Source organism: Rhinopithecus bieti, unplaced genomic scaffold, assembly GCF_001698545.2.
Source record: "Rhinopithecus bieti isolate Rb0 unplaced genomic scaffold, ASM169854v2 scaffold_15813, whole genome shotgun sequence".
NCBI classification, from domain to species: Eukaryota; Metazoa; Chordata; class Mammalia; order Primates; family Cercopithecidae; genus Rhinopithecus; species Rhinopithecus bieti.
The window spans coordinates 2,587,193-2,604,576 of record NW_016809040.1 but is presented as its reverse complement, the minus strand read 5'-3'; the positions used below and the strand labels follow the sequence as shown (position 1 = coordinate 2,604,576).

At 44.9% G+C, this 17,384-nt stretch overlaps 1 protein-coding gene across 1 annotated transcript in view; it reads left to right on the top strand.

Annotated features, from left to right (window-relative positions):
• The window catches only part of LOC108539523 (uncharacterized), a 63,114-nt gene that overhangs the window by 41,550 nt on the left and 4,180 nt on the right, over window positions 1-17,384 (top strand). The window lies entirely within an intron of this gene.

Here is a 17,384-nt window from a genome sequence, read left to right as displayed (position 1 = left end):
GCAGCACAGTGAGAGTCCAAGAGAGAGGTGGATCTGTGAGCAGGGCAGCAGTTGACACAAGACTCATGGGCTGTGGCCCAAAGTCAGGGCTCAGGTTTGGTGTGCATTTTCCCCCACCTACGTACCCTTGCAGAAGGGATGCAAGCCAGACCCTGCTTTGCTGGTGGGGGTGGCCTCAATGTCTTTAGCCTTACAATTTCATCCTTATAACCTGCCATCTCCCTTGCAAGCTTTATTGCACTGATTCCATGTCTGTTACCCTCACTATGGTGAACTTGGACAGAACAGCAACTATGTCTATTTTGTTCATCATTGTATCTTCTGGGCCTAGGCCATAGTAGGAACTCAGTAAAGGTGGTAAAATGCATTCACTCATGAGGGACGTAGTGCTGCTGGGCCCTGGGGGCGCAGTGGCTGCTGTGGGCTCTTTCATCTGGTTTCTTTTCCTCTCCCTTCTTTGTCTTCTGCTACCCTCCATTTTTCTTTTCTCACTTTCTCTATTTCCTCTCCATAAACCAGGCCTGGTCACTGGCTATTCTTAACCATACAGGCAGATGTATTTATAGCATACATTCTCCACTGGGAATCTCCCAAAAGTCCCAATCCCAGTATGGAAATATGTGGCCAGGGTCCCAATGTGTTCCTTTCATGGATCTTCCCAGGATCCCCCTTCTCTACGGTCTCCCCAAGGCATTCTGAGAGGACTGAGTCAGACTTCTCCACAGGGCAAGCTGGGCAGCCCAGAATAAGTCTTGACTTGGTGTGTGGTCATCCTAACCATACATCACACCCACGTTCCTCCTAGACTTGCTGATTCTTAAAATTCCTTTCAAAAAGTAAAGGCCTTTCACAAGCCTCCATGAGAAATCAACTCGATTTTCCTAATGTGACTGACTGTGCTCTCAGAGTTGCAGCTCTATTCCCGGAAGATTTCTCAATCAAGGTAACCCTGTGAGATTGTGCGGAAAATTTTGAAGGTAGTGCCTTTTATAGGAAATACTAATTTATAGCACAGAAAAGAATAGTGAAGTTTTTCGTTTTTCATTTTTTGTTTTGTTGTTGTTGTTGTTGGTTTTTGACGCAGAGTCTTGCTCTGTCACCCAGGCTGGAGTGAAGTGGCACGATCTTGGCTCACTGCAACCTCCACCTCCCGGGTTCAAGTGATTCTGCTGCCTCAGCTTCCCAAGTAGCTGGGATTACAGACAGTCGCCACCACACCCGGCTAAACTTTTTTTGTATTTTTAGTAGAGACGAGGGTTCACCATGTTGGCCAGGCTGGTCTCGAACTCTTGACCTCAGGTGATCCACACGCCTCGGCCTCCCAGAGTACTGGGATTACAGGCGTGAGCCACCGTGCCCGACCTAGAAATTTTTTAAAAGGAAAGGTCAGTGGGGAAAGGGAGACAGATGTCAGAATTCCATCAGTGATTTACTCAAAAAGTCAACTTCTAGAGAATATCTGAGAATCAGTACATAGTTACCGTAGCTATCTATACCTTCTGTCTTGACTCCCGCTGCCATGGAACATAATAATCTATGTGGTCCAGAAATTCTGTAAGACTCTTACCCACCAAAGAGGAATTTGGTGTCATATTCTGCTGTCCAGCCTGTGATAGCTGGTTTTTTTTGTTTTGTTTCGTTTTGTTTTGAGGTGGAGTTTCACTCTTGTTGCCCAGGCTGGAGTGCAGTGGTGCAGACTCTGCTCACTGCAACCTCTGCCTCCCAGGTTCAAGAGATTCTCCTGCCTCAGCCTCCCATGTAGCTGGGACTACAGGTGTGCACCACCACACCTGGCTAATCTTTGTATTTTTAGTAGAGACGGGTTTTCACCATGTTGGCCAGGCTGGTCTTGAACTCCTGACCTTAGGTGATCCACCCACCTTGGCCTCCCAAAGTGCTGAGATTGCAGGTGTTAGCCACCGCGCCTGGCCTGATAGCCTTTTTAATAGACCTGGCATGCTCATGCACTCAGTCCTGCCTTTGGGACCTGAAAAGTAACCCCAGTGTGGCCAGCAGCTTTTATGGTGGCCCTCAGCATTCTCTGCCCCTTGGTGTTCACTTACTTGTATAATCCCTTCCCCTTTGGTGTGGGCTGAACTTATGAATTTGCTCCAAATGAATGGAATGAGACAGAAGTGATGACATGTTACTTCCAATATTGGGTTATAAAAAGACTGTGGCTTCCACCTGGGGCACTTGCTCTCTCCTGGTTTCTCTCTCACTGTTTCTTCCTCTCCCTCTTTCTCTAATCACCAGCTCCTATGTTTGAAGACCCTTGGGCAGCCTCTGGGAAGGCCTATGGGATGAGGAATTTAGGCCTTCCTCAATCACGTGAGTGAGCTTACAAGTGGATCCTCCCTCTCCCACCCCTCAGTGAGGCTTTAGAAGAGGCAGAGCTCCCATCTCCACCTTGACTCAATCCTCAGGAGAGGCTTTGAGCCCCTGGCATCCAGCCAAGACATGCCCAGTTTCCCCACAAAAACTGCAAGCTAGTGAATGTTGGTTGTTTCAGGTCTGGGGTAATTTGTTATGTAGCAATGGATAATGAATATCCCCAGATGTTGCCAATTCTTGATCACTGGGGATCTTTCAGACTCCTTCCCATTCACCCCTGTCCCAATGTCCTTTCCTCCAGCTTCCTGACTGTTCCCATCCCTTCCATAGCCTCCTTTAAGCTCCTTCTCTAATGGCCTTGATGGCTGGTCAGGTCTTGGCCTTATCAAGTGGCTTTGAACTTGGTACCTCCCCAGACATAATGTTGGGGATCTGCCTTCTGACTTTACATTTCATAATCTTGTGTAAGAAATTACCTGCTGACATCAGGTGCTGTAGCTCACACCTATAATCCCAGCACTTGGGGAGGTTAAGGGTGGAGGATTGCTTGAGGTTAGGAGTTCAAGACCCACCTGGACAACATAGAGAGACCCTATCTCTAAAAAAAAAAAAAAATTTAAAAATCAGCCAGGCATGGTTTTGTGTGACTGTAGTCCTTGCTACTCATGAGGCTAAAGCAGGAGGATCGCTTGGACCCAGGTGTTTGAGGTTACAGTGAGCTATGATCTCAACACTGCACTCCAGCCTGGATGACAGAGAGAGACCCTGTCTCTAAAAAAAGAAACAGGAAAAAAAAAAAAAAAAAGGAACTACCTCCCGAACTCCACCCTGGCCAGGCTTGCCTCTCACCTGCCCCAGGTCTGACCAGAAACAGGATCAGAAAATAAGCTGACTTACTAGAGCAAGAAAGCTAAACCAGACACCCTGGCAAGGTTTTCAGTGAACGCTGAAACAATCTCCTTATCATGAGAAAATTCATCACATTGTAACTTTCACCCCAATCTCTTAGTGTGCCTATCAATCAGGACTTTCCTGCATTTGTTAGTTGATGGATGGCAAATAGTGGGGCCATTACTTTGTAAAAACAAGATGTTGTTTTCAGATATTTTTCTTTCCTTCCTCTTCCTTCCACCCCTGCCTCACTTAAAAGCTTTCATTCCTTAAGACTAGTCAGCATTTCATTCATTATTATCATTATTTTTGGAATTTAGACATTAAAATGATTGAGTCTGGATTTCATTATCAGGCTCTGGTGACTTAGGGTAAATATTCTGTGAAACTGAAGAAGTACTTGGCTACTTTTTCTCAGTCCTCCTGGTTTCATGATAGGTCAGGCGTTGAAGTAAATTGGAGGTCAAGTCAAGGTTTCAATTCGTGTTCACTGGATTGCCAACAGATACTGATGACTCACATTAAATTCCGTGTTTCTGCGTGGGTTGGAGGATGTCTAGGCTTGGTTGGAAATTGGACATGACATTCCTCATTTATTGTCACTAAGGAAATATTATACTAATAGATGAAAATGCTTAGTGACAAGAAATGAGTGGTTTGCATACAGGAGAAGCATGGCACATGTGGACCGAAATGATGAACAGAGATTAAGACCTGTGTGGCCACTCCATCCCTTCCTGGATAATTTAATCTATGATCATACTTCAGTCATCATCTGTGACCTGATAATTTCCAAAGCATTATCTCCAGTCCATTATTTCTCTGGAGCTCTGGGCTCATGGATCTAACCACTCACTGAACACCTGACCTTGAATGTTCCTAAGAAACTGAAAGCTCTTCATGTCAAAATTGAACTTACTATCTTCACCCAAAGCTGCTCCCTCATCCTCTCTTTCCCGCCTTCTAAAATCCCTCTGCTTTGCTCAAGCCAGAAAAATGGGGTCAGACATGGCTCTCACCTCTCCCTCACACTCTACTTGTGGTCAGTCACTGTTTGGTCAGTTCTATCTCTTGCCTGTCTCTGGAAAGGGCCACTTCTCCACATCCCCAGTGTCACTCTCACCTCTCCTGCATGACTCCTAACTGGCTGTTGGTTTCTAGGGTGGCCTCTAGCCAGTCCATCCTCTACACTCCTGCCAGAGGGATGAACACAAAAAGTGCTTCTGTTCACATCATTCTGCCAAAACCACTCAAAAATGCTCAGCCACCTCTGGGGTAAGCTGCCCAAGCTGTGAGCACAGCCACAAGGTCCTGCCTCATGTGATCTGGCCCTTTTTACCTCTCCAGCTATATAATTTTTTCACAACACACTTTGAATTTTGTGTTTCAGACACAGTAAGCTGCTTATAGCTGCTCTCTCTCTCTCTGGTGCCTTTGCACACAGGATTTCCTTGGCTGAAACTCTTTCCCTCAACTCACTTCTGGGCCTGGGTTTCTCCTCTTTGTTTTTCCAAACTCAACTGAGATGCCATCTCCCCTGAGAAATCTTCCGTATTTCCCAAGCCCGGGTTGGATATTCCTTGGTGTGGTTCTGTGGCATGCTACACTTTCCTGTCATTGTAAATACCTGCTTGCCTTCTTAAGAGCAGGGCTGGCCATAGTATCCAGCACCTAGAACTGTGCGTAACCCATGGGAGGAGATCAGTAAATACATGATTGACCCACAAAGGATGTTGAAGATCTACTGAGGGGAAGTTTTCCACCATCTAGGTATTGGTCCATAGTAAAATTCTGCCACCCATCCAACCCACCCAAACCATCCACAGTAAGGCCAATGAGTTGCTGTGACAAAATGAGTGCTAGACCCAGGGTCCTGAGGTTGCAGGTTTGAATTCGAGCTCTGCCTCTTATTAGGAGAACCTACTCGACATCTAAGTCTTAATTTGCTCAGCTGTGAAGCAGGAACCGTAACACACACCAGACAGGGTTGGTGTGAGGACCGCACAAGACAGCAGGTGCTAATGCTCCCACCTCAGTCAACTGTTGGTTAGGATGGAGCTGTCCCCTCTGCTCCCACAGAAGCCCAGACCTGGGGCCATGAACTTGTGCTTTCAAGAGCGGGGCTGACAGAGCAGACTTGATAAGGACCTTAGTTGTCGGATATGATAATAATAGTCTCTTTTATTAATATAAAGGCCTGCTAATAGAGGCGGCACTTTTAATTAGCCAACACGGCCACGATATTAATTTTTATCCAGAGTTATTTAAGTCCAGGAGCCTTCCTCCCCTCTCTGTTAGCACTTAGCTGGAGGGCGATTGAGAACATTTGTAATTGGATTTCTGTGCAGGACTTAATTATAAGGAGACAATAAAGCCCCTGAAATGCAGCAGGTTCTACCCTGTTAACTATTATTTTCCAGAGACATGCTCACACCAATGAATGCACAGATTTATCTAAATTATAATTTTTAAACTTAACAAAGACTCACTTCCCCCTCCCCACCAGGCCTGAGAAGAGTCTGCCGGGAGGACAGATTTGCAGGGAGGAGGGCATAGAGGCGGAATACTTCATTCCTGTAATCAAGTCTTTCACTCCATGGGCCACTGAGCGGCTTCCCCAGGCCCCTTGGGATCTCGGAAGTGTATTTTCTTCTCTTGGCCAAATGGCTTATTAATAGAATTGGCTTATTTATATCTCACCCAGAAAAATCCCAAAGTGTTACAGCAACAGGGAGATATCGAGCCAATTAGTTGTTGGTCTTGTTGTCACGGGGAGGGGGGGAATTCTAGTTATTAATTGACTGCCCTTCACCAGTGGCAGAATCGATTCAGAGGAAACCAGAAGGAAAAGGTGAAAAAAGCCACGTGTCTCAGACCATCTGAGAAAACTCAGAGACAAGGCTAAACCATTTATACCTCCAGCAAAGCTTTCTAACTTTAGGAGAGTGAGGAGACTGAGGCCTCTGCTATGGACAGCTAGGTGTGGCATGGGTACCAACCTCTAAGGAGCGTCTGCTGTGGTCTGACTGTTTACAAACATCAAACCACTCTGTGAAACAGGCTTATTTCATCCACTGCACAGAAGAAGACTGTGCATCCATTCATTCAATATTTGCTGAATCCTATATCATAAGATAGGCCTCAGAGACACAGTGGTGGACAGGACAGAACCTGCTCTCCTGGAGCCTACGTTCCTGCTCGTTGCAGAGATGGTCCCAAGGTCACTGACCCACATTCATACTTGGCTGGGCTAAGATAGGAAACCAGGTAGGTTCTACCAACACCAAAGTCTAGGGAATTGCTTTTCCTTCTTTTGAGCGCTAGGTTTTGTGGGTCTTGTGGCGTCCTACAAAGCCCACGCTGTGAGTCACCATCCACCTTCTTCACTGGGCAGCCTCAGAGGAGGAAAAGACGTCACCAATTTAGTTTAGGAACTGGGAGGTGGGGTGTAGGTTCCCTGAGATGAGGGAATGGGAGAGGACTTTCTGCTACTCTGTGCAAGTAATTGTGGATGACGAGGAGTTTAGGAGTACAGTGGTTTTTTTTAGATTGTCATTATACTTGTAGATATTTGGGAGGGTGATTGGGAAACAGAATAAAGTAACAAATGAAATTCTCACACAATCCTACTCCCCTATTTAGACCACACCGTAACATGCTGTGCTGGGAAACAGAATAAAGTAACAAATGAAATTCTCACACAATCCTACTCCCCTATTTAGACCATACCGTAACATGCTGTGCACAGTTTTCCAAATCATTAAAAATTCTTTGTGGACATAATTTTAAATCAAAATATAATATTTCATCCTGTGGACAGAGTATAATTTACTTAACTTTCCCCTATTGGCAGATAGTTAATGTGTTTCTACTTATTATTTTAAATAAAAGACATGTACATATATGTTTGTCCTTGTTTTTACTTGCTCAAAATGGAAGTGAAATTATTACCATAAAGAGAATGAATATTTTAAAGGCCCTTGAGACTTACTGCCATCTTGTGTTCTAGAAATATTGTACAAATTTCTAATAGTGTGTGAGAGCACCCAGCATTGTAGTACACCTTCCTTCATCAATAATCCACATTGACTTTTATAAGTATTTGCTAATTTAATAGGGCAAAAATTGTATTTCATTATTGTGTTTTCTTCACATATATTGACTGCTAGTGAGCTTCAACATTTTTTTGTATGTCTAAATAATCATTTGTATTTCTTCTGCAAATAGCCTGTTCTCATCCTTTGTACACTTTTCTTTTGGGTTTAGTGGGGTTTTTTATGTGTGTGCTATTTTGTATTTTAAGAACATTAACTTTTGATGTTTTGTTGAAGACATTTTTTCTCAGGTTGATTTTGCTGTTTACTTTTACTTTCCATGATGTTTTTTATAGATATGGCCTGAATTTTTATGCAGCCAAATATATCTATTCTTTCTTTGTGATTCCTTCAATTGCTTTTATACTTAGAAATTCCATCTCCACACTGAGATAAACACACTAATATTTTATTCTAAGTATTTTATGATTTTTTCTTTTGAGGTTGGGGGACAGAGTCTTGCTCTGCCACCCAGGCTAGAGTGCAGTGGGGCAGTCATGTCTCACTACAGCCTTGAGCCCCTGAGCTCAAGTGATCTTCCCACCTCAGCCTCTGGAGTAGCTGGGACTACAGGTCCACACCACCACTCCTGGCTAAGGTCTAGAATTTTTTAATTTAATTTTTGTAGAGGTGATATCTCCCTATGTTGCCCAGGCTGGTCTCAAATTCCTGAGCTCAAGTGATTCTCCTCCCTAGGCCTCCCAAAGTGCTGGGATTACAGGTGTGAGCGACCCTACCACCCAGTCAGGTTTGATTTTTTTCACATTTAATTTTTTACTTTATTTGGGATTTATTTTGTTCTGTGTTGCATGGTAAGCATTTAGATTGATATTTCCCCAAATAGTTAATCATTTATCCCTGAATCATTTATTAAAGAATGCTTTTGGCTGGGCATGTTGGCTCATGCCTATAATCCCAATACTTTGGGAGACCAAGGTGGGTGGATGGCTTGAGCTCAGGAAATTGAAACCAGCCTGGGCAACACGGCGAAACCCCATCTCTACAAAAAATACAAATATTAGCTAGGCATGGTGGTGTGCATCCTGTAGTTCTAGCTACTTGGGAGGCTGAAGAGGGAGGATCAGTTGAGCTTGAGAGGCGGAGGTTGCAGTGAGCTGAGATCGTGCCACTGCACTTCAGCCTGGGTGACAGAATGAGACTCCACCAAAAAAAAAAAAAAAAAAATTTTATGGGGAAAAAAAGAGACCCCTCTCAAAAAAAAAAAAAAAAAAAAGGCTTCCTTTCCCCATTGGCTTAAATGCTGCCTTTGGCTTATGCTAAATTTTTAAACATACGTATACAGTAGACTGTTCTGAGCTGTCTTATTCTGTTCAGTTGGTTCTTCTATTACAATCACACTGTTTTAATTATTGTATCTTTATTCATTCACACACTTAAAAATACAACATATTTGTGTATGAAATATAGCATTTTAATATCTGGCAGAAAAATCTTCCTTAGTTACTCTATTTTTTAGGAGGAAAAAAGACTACTTCTGTTCATGTATTTTCCAAATAAATTTTAGAGTCATGCTGTCTAGAAAAAAAAATCTCATTTGGGATTTTGTAAAGGATTAAATTAAATATATATCTTAATTCATGAAGCATTTGCATCTTTATACTATTCAGTCCTATCATTCGGGAAAATGGCATGCTACCTTTTTTCCCCCTTTACGTTGTTTTTGCAGCTTTAACTCTTTTATCTAAATGGGATTTTAGTGTATACTGTGAGATGGGAATCAAAATTAATTCCCTTTCAATTAGTCAGTTTTCCCAAACTCCAGTTTTTGCATAACTCACCAATGACTTATAACATTTCTTTTATCATTTATTAAGTCCTTATATATAGAAGGGTCTGTTTCTAGGCCATCTATTTATTCCCATTGCTCTGATTACTGTCTGTCTTTCCTAGTACTAGAGGGAAGTGCCATCCACTCCAGATGGCTCTCAGGGTCACTACCTGCTTTCTGCAAAACCAGGATTCATTTCCTGAATACAGAGTCAGCTCCTCGGTCAGAGCCTCTGCTCCGAAGCTTTTTAGTGCCTCAGGGTACTCCAGTAGAGCAGGTTGATGCCAGGGCTTTGGTTTTAGTTCAGAAAACACCCAGGCCAATGGAGACTGATTCCTGATCCCTGCCACTGGCCTTCTCTCTGTTCAGTATGGCCAGATGCTGCCTGAAAGGGGGTCCCAGACTCCAGACTCCCCAGGTAAGAGTGAGGGCCCAGAAAGTTTCAGAGAGGTGTACAAGATCGTAATGCTATACTACAAATCTCTGCATTTCTTAACTCCTGCTTTGTGCCAGGCCTGTGATGAGGACATTATATACCTTAGTTCTAATTTTTACCATAACTGCCTGAACTAATGTTAACCACATTTTCCACATTAGAAGACGCTCAGAGGGAGTAAGAAACTTACCACGTATCATCCAACTACAAAGTGGCTTATTTTTCATCCCAGTTGTGTCCAATTCCAAAACCCACAATCATTACTTCCGAGCCACTGGTAGTTGACTTAGCCAGAATGACCACCACAGCCCCTCCCCTGGAGAAAATGGTTTAGGCTTGTTGAGCTTTGCTTTGTCTCCAACTCCAGCTCTCATGGTAACAGAATCTGGTGATGTGAGGACAGAGGTTTGAAGCTGGTCACCTGAGCCAGAGCTCAGTGGGGGTGGAAGCTCTGGTTCCCTTCCTCACCCCAGACCACCACACCTTCCTCATCCCAGTCAGGCAGGCAAGTTTGCCTTGTTACCTGAAGATGCAAGGTTGCGTGGTGTAGGGGAGAGAGCTCGTGTATGTAGCAGGGTAAGGTGGGGTGCAGTGGTAGGAGGAAGACAGGTAGAAGCCCACTGCTTTAAAAAGTGTTCTGCGGGCCTGGCCACCTTCTATCAAAACAGTGGTTCAGAGGGCTGAAACAGCCAGAATCTGAAAATAATAAGCACTCACTTATTGAATATCTAAAGATCACAATCTCAATTTACTTCTAATCTTGGTCAATAAACAACATGCACATGGTTGCTTTTCTATGCATGTAATCATTGTGTACTCTGTATGGTGGAGTCTCTACTTTTCCACTTGAAGTTACCCCATCCTCACATGTCCACATATGGACACAGTTGTCCCACTCAGTTTTTGATGGCCTATAGTGTTCCTTCATGTTAATTCATACATTAAGAAAACATATTTTATTTTATTTTATTTTTTATATTTTTTGTTTTTTTGAGGCGGAGTCTCGCTCTGTCGCCCGGACTGGAGTGCAGTGGCCGGATCTCAGCTCACTGCAAGCTCCGCCTCCCGGGTTTACGTCATTCTCCCGCCTCAGCCTCCCAAGTAGCTGGGACTACAGGCGCCGCCACCTCGCCCGGCTAGTTTTTTGTATTTTCAGTAGAGATGGGGTTTCACCGTGTTCGCCAGGATGGTCTCGATCTCCTGACCTCGTGATCCGCCCGTCTCGGCCTCCCAAAGTGCTGGGATTACAGGCTTGAGCCACCGCGCCCGGCCGAAAACATATTTTAAATGTTGTCTGAAAGGGTCAACACATGAACAGATTGATAGGGAAGGGTCTGGTCTTGGGAGTACAAGGCAGATGTGCTTTGTGGGGAAATTTATTGTTTCGGGGGGCTTGGGAAATGAAATAGCACAAAGTATTAGTCTTACAGTCTTCCACTGATGCAGACAGAACCTTGGGCTGGGGATCTAGGCACCTGGCTCTGACTTTGACTTTTTCTTTTGTTTACTTTGAGTTTCTTTGTGAGATGCTTTCTTTCCCAGGTTCCCAAATTTTATCTGTGCTATTCTGATAATCATAAGAGTCACAAAAGCACAGAGATGCAGGGCTCCCCAGAGGCTGAGTGACTTGCCCAAGGTCACAGAGTCAGCCAGTGCCTCTGTGGACATCACCTCCACCAACTTCCTAGTTTTGGAGAATTAGGCCAGAGATGGAGGGTTTGGTCCTCTGAAGAAAGGCCCGGAGAGAACCTTCGTTAAGACCCATGCCCAGCCCAACCTTGAGCCTTTGGCATGTTTTTCCATCTAGGGAGTTGCTTTGTACCTCTGCTTCTGGATGCTCTGTGGGGCTTATTTGACCTCTCTTTATAGAAGGGAGGAGAAGGATCATGAGGTTCCCCCTGAGCCCTGAGGCTGTCTTGTTTCTCACTCACAGGACTCCTGCCTCATGTCTTTACCTTTTCCATCTGTTTGAGCTGACCCTTCCTTTCAGTTGCTCTTGGAACAGGCCAGAGTCATCACCATGTTGCTATTCCGTGCTGGCAGAATCTGTGGACTGTTTGGCCTGTTGTAATTATCCCACCACCTTGCTTTATTTCTGTCTCAGTTCACAGAAGACTCAAAACAAGCCAAGACACAGGCACAGGGGGCAAGGGTAACCAGGGCAGGGTGGGGCTTGGAACCCTAGGACACTAATTCCAGTTTGACCTGGGCACTTCTCTTAATGTGGCCTACACCTCAGCTGTAGTCAGAAGCCTTTTGCCTAACAGGGAGGGTGGTAGACTTTCAGGACAAGGTGGGACCTTAGAGAACCAGTAGCGTTCCATGGAGCCATAGGGCTGTGCAGAAGCATACAGGGCCCAACACAGGGAGTTGGAGCAAGGTTGGGGGAGGGCTGGTGTGGGAAGGGGAGGTGGAATGAGTAGGGCCTTGCCTTCCCATCTGTTTCCATCAGAGCAACTGCACTTGGATCTGGATTCTGTATGAGCCTTTCTTTGATAAAAAGTTGGAAACTACTGATCTTTTCTAAGTCCCTTCAATTTATGAAGGAGAAAACTGAAATTGAGCAAAGAAAAAGGTTTTGCCAGGGCCACTCAAGTGGTTTAGTAGCAGATAGGGCTCTAGGAGGAGACAGGCCCAGTGGCAGGGGCCGATTGCTGAGTCATAGGACCCACCTCTCCAAGAGTCTCGTGGATTTCTGTGTCTTGTCCTAGCTCTGGCTGGGAGAGGCCTGAGGGCCAGGGCTACTGTCACAGGCTGGCTGTGAGCAGTAAGGGCCATTCTGCTTTGGTAACTATGTGCCGAAACAGGGAACAGCCCTACCCTGAGCCCTAAAGAGCAATGGGCCTTTCTTCATGGCCACTGAATCCACAGTTTGTGAAGATCTGGTCAAATCCTAAGGATCTCGCGACCTCTGTGTGATTTTGGATTTGTTGTATAATCTCTCTGAGCCTCAGTTTCCCCATCTCTAAAATGGGAATGAATGCCAGTTTTTTCCTCTGGTCTTCATAAGAGTCAATCAGATCATGTCTGTGACGTGCTAACCACAGTGCTGGTTATGCAATGAAAGTGCAATAGACACACTAAACCATTGCTACCAGATGAACATCATGGCCAGGGAGGCTCACAAGAGTAAGAGGTCAGGTCCTGGACCTTTCTGCTTAGCACACAGCAGAGCATATAAGTGACTCACTAAAGATTTAGTTAAATAAACAAATGACCAGGGAGACTCTTTAAGGTGGAAGAAAAACTTCTTTGGGGAAATGGCCTGGAGGATTGACAATGTGTACTTCCATTCTCCCTCAGCATCCTTACCGTTCGAACAGGGAAATGGAGTCAAGATGAAAACCAAGGGCTGCCTCAAATGAGGAGGGGCACGAGCTAGGTTCCCGCAGTCACTGAAGCTCGGCGTTCACTGCAGTCACCCAGATCTCAGCTCTGAAAAGATCCTGTGGCCTTTAAAGTCACTCGGGGTCAGTGCCAGGCAGAGGAGAAGTCAGGTACCATTAGGCTGGGGAGGCTCCCTTCCCACCCTCCAGTGTGTGACACTGCAGGCTCTTCTGTGGGGCCCTGGGCATTTTAGGATGCTGTGGCATGCTAGAGGATGATGATAATGATTGCGACAAAAGGAGAATTCCAGGTGAGCTTTTCTAAAATGGGTCATGAAAGTTAGGGGCACCTGTGATGGCAAGTAGAACCTCCAAAATGGAGCCACATGAAGATGGGAAAACCAAAGAGAGAGGAGTCTGGGGAGATGGATCAGGAAGATTGGAGTACTACCCGATTTGGGAGGATTAAATAACCACCCACATGTTTTTGTTGTTTACCGGTTTTCTGGTGTTGGCCTCTTAGGTGGGTCTCTTCTAAATAGGCTGCAATAATTCAGACATTAATGATATTGGGAAGAAAACCAGATGGGGGATGGCTTCCAGATTTTCCCTCTTATTATTTCCTATAATGAGTCTGAGAGTTGTCCACTTCCCTTATCTGGAGCCAGTACCCTCTCTGCCTCTCAAGGGCCCTCCATACCCATTGATGTCTGTTCCTCTTCTTTGGTTACCCAGTAAAGGTTAGGATCTTTCAAAAGCATCCTCTCCTCAGAGACTAAGGGTAAAAGAAACCAGACAAGAAATCATCAAAGTGAATAGATTTAAGGATCACAGGCACTTCATTTAGTTTCAGCGTTTGATGAACGGATTGACTGGTTTTTTCCTCACTGTGATGGTTAATTTTATATATCAACTTGGCTAGACTACAGTGCCCAGTTTTTTGATCAAATACCAGTCTAGATGTTTCTACGAAGGTATTTTTTTAGATGTGATTAATATTTACAATCTGTAGACTTTGAGTAAAGCAGTTCACCCTCCATAATGCAAGTGGGCCTCATCAACAGTTGAAGACCTTAAGAGAAAAGACTGAAGTTTCCTGAAGACGAAAAAATTCTCCCTCCAGACTGCTTTTGGACTCAAGGCTGCAGGAGTCTTGAGTCATCATCAGCTTTGGCAGGAATTTTTAGCCAGCCAGCCTGACCTGCAGATTTCAGACTTGCTAGCTCCCACGATTGCATGAGCCAATTCCTTAAAATCTCCACTCCTTCTTACACACACACACACACACACACAAACACACACACGCAACCTATTGGTTTACTGGTTCTGTTTCTCTGGAAAACCCTGACTAATCACTTACCTAAAACCAAATCAGGATGGAGGTGCCCAGACTCTTCCCTGAGGGGAGACAGGTGAATTCCCCTCTCAGGTCTGGTGAGTGCTCCAGCCCATTTCCTACTCCACTTCCTTGACTTCTTGCAGGGAATAGTCCTTCTGGGGTCTGTGCCCTCTGCCTCCAGCCTGTTTGCTCCCCTCTGTTGCTGTTATCCTCTACCTGTGAGCCGGCCCTGCCCCCTGGCTCTCAGGGTGAAGAACCACCTTTCTTAGTAGGCCCCAAATCCTTATCAGACCCTCGACCTGGGCATGCTGTCAGGAGGCCATTGACAGACTCTTGTAGCCAACTGAGCCCTGTCTGTGGCCTTAGCACATAGAAATTTGGCTTGATCCACTTCTGTCTGCCACTTCCTATTTATCTATAGCATATTCACTGGCAGGTTCATAGCTAGCTCTGCCACTGGGTGAAACTTTGATTCATCTTCTGTTTTCCTATGTCAGCATCCATGACTAGTCTCCTAAGGACTTAACTCTCAGGCACCGACTTTCATCTCCAAAACTTCTGTCTATTAATTCAACTTCTCCCCACAGTCAAATGGAGATGCTCATCAATTCCTGCCTGTAGGTCCTGCTGGGCTGCCTGTAAAAGAAGGATGTATGGTTAATTCTCTCTCCCGCTCATTTACCTATTGTAATACTTACTTAGTCCATTACATACATTACCTTATTTAACCCATATAAAAACCTTATTGGATGCATATTATTACCCTCATTTTATTGATTTGAAAATTGAAACACAAAGAGGTTATGTAACTTGCCTCAGACTATACAGCTTGAGGATGGAAATTCCACCCGAGGCAATCTGAATCTGAAGCCTATGCTCTTAGCCAGGGATACAGGAAACCTAGCAATCAGAAAGGAGTAGGAGTGAGGAATCAAGATAAATGAGACAGAGACATAAAGCAAAGCCAGGAATAAGATGAATGCAATAACACACAGTGGAAATTTCTGTACATGTGCTTTGGTGGGCTGCTCATTTGGCTCTAAGCTTTTAGCAGCCAACACAAAACAGGTGGAAGACTCATCTGTCTTTCAGCTCACTTGCTGAGCAGAGATGTTTGGTAGCTCGTGGTGTCAATGCGATCAAGCACAGATAATCAGCAGCATCCCTCTCCCTAAATTCTCTTGAGTGTCTTATCATGCAGGTTTTACCCTCAAATTGAGGATACCAGGTCTCTGAGAGTTTTACTGATGCAGTTTGGCAAAATTATTTTGCATTTGTGGTAAAAATGAGATAGAAGTACCCCTAAGAAAAGGGATGAGTCTTTTTCTTATAGAATAATGATTTGGTATTGACATTAGGTCGTAAACCCTGGGAAAGCTGCAACTTCAGGACTTAGCTTTTCCCTCCCCTTTGTGTCCCTAATAGTACCTAGTCTAGTGTCATGCTCATAGCAAGTGAGGAAAAGATATTGATTGCATTGAACAAATATGACTATTAGTGAATGAGGAAGAGTGTCTCCATAGGATCTTCTTGTTGCAAGAGGAAGGATCCATTTCTGGGGTGGACTTCCAAGTAGTCAGTGGTTCCAGAGCTAATGAAAGGTAGTACGGTGCAGTGGAAAAAGCCTGTGCAATATGAAGTCTGGAATCAGACCTGTGTGGCTCTACCACTTTGCAGCTGTGCAGTCTTAAGTAAATCCCTTGTCTCTCTGAGTCTCAGACTTAAAAGTGGAAAACTCTTATCATGTGAGCATGAGAAGCCTAAAAGGGAGGATGTTCCAGAGCCTGGAATTTGGTAGATGGTTCCCAAGTTCCATTCGTTCAATCATCTGTTTATTCAGAACATACTTATGGGGCATCTGCTGTGGGCCAGGGTCTGTGCTCTGTTCTGGGAATATGATAGTGAACAAGACAGACAGCCTGGTAGCTTCCATCCTCTTCCTTTGCTTCCTTTCCAGAGGATGGTAGTTTCTGCAGCAGGTATTTAATAGTAGGGATACCCTAAGTCCAAGTTGTTGACGGGACAGATGTCAGTGGGATGAGGGGAGAAACAAGAAGATTGGGGAAAACTCAGGGACGTAAGGATCCTTCACTGAGAAATGTCCTCCTCTGTCCAAATTTCCCTGCATCCCAGCCTCTTGTGAAGCCAGGAGCCCAGTCAGGCAGTGACAGAGGCAAGGCTCATCTAATTGCTCCGTCCCACATTGGAGCTCACCGGGGCCATATTGTTGCCTTTACTGAGAAAAGACACCTTTTTCACTGCTAGACACTAGAGTGCTTCCAGGGTTCTAGTTTTGCATTTCAGAGAGAAGAGGAGGGTGGTTTAAAGTTAGTAAAAAGCTCTAGTGCACTCCCCAAGCCCAAGGGTGCACTTCCCAGGCCTGAGGCCCACTGTGTTGTTGAAAATGACACACTAATTACATGCAGGCCTCAGCACTGAACTCTTCTCCTCTCCTCCTGACTCCTCATGGTGTTATGTTTGCATTTTTCTCACCCTCGGGACCAGCTTTTGCATCTCTCCATTCCATTTGGGAAGGGTGTGTGTGTGTGTGTGTGTGTATGTGTGCGGTGTGGATGGGGGACACACGCTGTGAACTCAGTGGCTGCTAAGTAGGGACTGACGATCTTCCCAATTATGATCTCTTCAAAGCTGTAAGCACACACCATGTTTACCAACATGGACTTGTTTACATGCTTTGTTTTATAAGTCCCAGGCCCCATTCTCCCTTGTGTGCTAGCTGTCCATATTAGACTTCAGGCACTCTGAAGGCAGGGCCTGCACCTCATCCTTCAGGAGGCTCTACTCGTAGTGCCTGGTATGAGGTTGAAGACCCAGAACTCTCTTGGTCCCATTATCATGAAAACAGTGAACAGCAGTTTGCTTGCATGCTAAGTTGAGATGTCAGATGGATTCTTGAGTCATTCTCATCTATTTCTCTTACCAGAGAGCAGAAGTGTTACCTACACACTTTGGAATACCAGCATGTAAAACAGAAAGATGAAAGTACAGAGGAGAGGAGGCATGACCTCCTTGGGTTAAGGGAACCCTAAGGATTAGGAGTCCTAAGATCAATTCCCTACTTCTCAGCCTTACTGCGGAATTGTGATGTTTATGCTGCCTCTGGACTTTGTCAGTCCAGCTACTGTTCTCCCCTAGGCAGGGCCCACCTTCTTGT